The sequence below is a fragment of the Panthera uncia genome, assembly GCF_023721935.1.
Source record: "Panthera uncia isolate 11264 chromosome A1 unlocalized genomic scaffold, Puncia_PCG_1.0 HiC_scaffold_17, whole genome shotgun sequence".
Classification (NCBI taxonomy): domain Eukaryota; kingdom Metazoa; phylum Chordata; class Mammalia; order Carnivora; family Felidae; genus Panthera; species Panthera uncia.
Genome location: NW_026057577.1, coordinates 152,017,554 through 152,020,888, shown reverse-complemented (window position 1 = coordinate 152,020,888; position 3,335 = coordinate 152,017,554).

Sequence of the window (3,335 nt, the reverse complement as noted above, 5' to 3'; positions counted from 1 at the left end):
GAAGAAAAAAAAGAAAAGCTGATGGGAAACAAACAGGGACCTGGAAGGACTGACAGCGCCAGGAGCCAACAGGACCCCACTGACATTTACAGAATAGTTACTGAATGACCTCAAGGCATGCATCCTTCTTGAGTGCTAATGGGACATTCACTGGGGCAGACCATACTTTAGGTCATAAAACACACCTTAACAAATTTAAAACAAAAACAAAAAAGTCACAATGGAATGAAACTAGAAACCGATAAAAATATCTGGAAATTTTCCCAAATATGTGGAAATTTAACAGCACACTTCTAGATAACCCACACATCCTGGATGATCTCTCAGAAAAATTAGAAACTATTTAAACTGAATAAAAATAGAAATACAACATATCAAAACTTAGTGGTGTTCAGAGGAAAATTTATAGAATTAACTGCTTATATAGGGGCACTTGAACCCCATTGTTTATAGTAGCACTTTCAACAATAGCCAAATTATAGAAAGAGCCTGAATGTCCATCAACTGACGAATGGATAGAGAAGATGTGGTTTATATATACAATGGAATACTATTTGGCAACGAGAAAGAATGAAATCCTGCCATTTGCGGCAACGTGGATGGAACTGGAGGGTATTATGCTGAATGAAATAAGTCAGTCAGAGAAGGACAGATATCACATGTTCTCACTCATATGTGGATCCTGAGAAACTTAACAGAAGACCATTGGGGTTAAAAAAAAAGTTAGAAAGGGAGGGAGGCAAACCATAAGAGACTCTTAAAAACTGAGAATAAACTGAGGGTTGATGGGGGGTGGGAGGGAGGGGAGGGTGGGTGATGTGCACTGAGGAGGGCACCTGTTGGGATGAGCACTGGGTGTTGTATGGAAACCAATTTGACAATAAATTATATTTAATGTAAAAAAAAATTTTTAAATAAATAAAAAAGAATGAACCGCTTATATTAGAAGCATTTAATTAGAAAGAAGAAATAAATGCTTATATTTGAAACAAAGGAAAATTAGAAATCAACAATTTAATCTTCCACCTTAAGAAATTAGAAAAAGAAGAATAATGTACACTGAGAACAAGCAGAAGGAAAGAAATAATAAATGAGAGAAATCAGTGGAATTAAAAACAGAAAGACCATTAAAAAAATCAGTGAAACTGAAAGCTGGTTCTTTGAAAAGATCAATAAAATCGATAGACCTTTAACCAGACTGTTGACAGAAAGAGAGAGAGAGTGAGAAGGAAGGTTAAATGACCAATTCCGGTAATGAAGGAGGAGACTTCATTACTGGTCCCACAGACATTAAAACGACAGTAGGGGAATGTTACAAACTGCTCTGTGCACATACACTTGACAGCTTAGATGAACCAGACCAATTATTTGAAAGCAACAAGCTACCAAAACTCATCCGAGAAGAAATAGAGACCCTGAATAATTTGAATAATCCTTTCTCTATTAAAGTAGTTGGCTTCACAAGGGAAAAGCCTGAGAATGAGAATTCCAGATAAGACAGTTTCTTTAGTGAATTTTATGAATATTTAAAGAAGAGGGTGCCTGAGTGGCTCAGGTCATGATCTCCCAGCTCATGAGTTCGAGCCCTGTGTCAGGCTCTGTACTGACAGCTCAGGGCCTGGAGCCTGCTTCGGATTCTGTGTCTCCCTCTCTTTCTCTGCCCCTAACCCACTTGCATTCTGTCTCTGTGTCTCTCAAAAGATAAATAAACATTTTAAAAAAATGTAAAGAAGAAATACTACCAATTCTATACAATCTCTTTCAGAAAATAGAGGAGGAGAAACACTTCCCAACTGATGTCATGATGCCAGCTATTCACTGACAACAAAACCAGGTACATGTCAATATAAGAAATGAAACAACATACAAATATCTCTGGCAAACCCAGATATAAAAATATTCATCGATATATTAGCAAATCAGGTAAACAATATATAAAAGCAATAATGCATAATGACAAGCGGGGTAAAAGGCTGGTTAAACCTATGAAATTCAATCAGCACAATCCTCCATATTAACATATGAAAGAAGAAAAACTCCATGATCATTTCAAATAATGCAAAAAAAAAGTGACAAACTTCAAGATTCATTCATGACAAGAACTCTCAGCAAAGTAGAAGGAGGGAACTTCCTTAGTCTGATAAAGGGCATCTATTAGAAGATCTACAGTTGGGGCACCTGGGTGGTTCAATTGGTTGAGTGTCTGACTCTTGATTTCAGCACAGGTCATGATCCCAGGGTCGTGGGATCAAGCCCTATGTCGGGCTCCATGCTGAGCATGGAGCCTGCTTGAAATTCTCTCTTTCTCTTTCTCTCCCTCTGCCTCTCTCCCCTCACTCATGGTCTCTCTCACTCTAAAATAATAATAGAAAAAGATCTGCAGTTAATGTGCTTAATGGCAAAAAACTGAACATGTTCTCCCTAAGATCTGGGACAAGAAAAGTACACCTGCTCTTTCCACCCCTTTCCAACCCCATGCTAGGGTGAGAAAGCAAGGTAAGGGTAAAGGAAGATAAAGACATTCAGACATGGAAGGAATAAGACCATACCTATTTGCAGATGTTATAATTGGGTAGAAAACCCAAGGAATTTACAAAATATAACGATATTCAGAGCTAATAAACAAGTTTGGCAAGGTCACAGAATACAAGACCAGTACTCATATGTCATACTCTTATGTACTGAGGGTGGACATGTGGAGACTGAGATTTACAGCTCAGTGTCATTCACAGTTGCTGCAGAGGGGCGCCTGGGTGGCTCAGTCGGTTAAGTGTCTGACTTTGGCTCAGGTCATGATCTCGCTGTTCGTGAGTTCGAGCCCTGCATTAGGCTCTGTGCTGATGGCTTGGAGCCTGGAGCCTGCTTCAGATTCTGTGTCTCCTTCTCTCTCTCTGTCCCTCCCCCGCTCATGCTCTGTCTCTCTCTGTCTCTCAAAAATAAATAAATGTTAAAAAAAAATTCTGCAGAGGAAACGAAATATATATATACTTAACAAAACATGAACCAGATCTTTATGCTGATGAAAGCAGTCAAAGAAGACTTACTACTTAAGACTGCTTTAACATGTTCATTGATTGGAAAACTATCCCCCAAATTGATCTATGGATTTAATGCAATTACAACAAAAACCCCAGCAAGTTTTTTTTCTAGATAAAAAGGCATGTTCGAAAACTTTTATGGAAAGGCATAGGACTGGATTAGCTAAATCAATTTTAAAATAGAAGAGCAAAGTTGGAGAAGTCACATTATCTGATTTTAAGACTTACCGTGAAGGCAGGGCGTCTGGGTGGCTCAGTGGGTTAAGCCTCAGGTCATGGTCTCACGGTTTGTGGGTT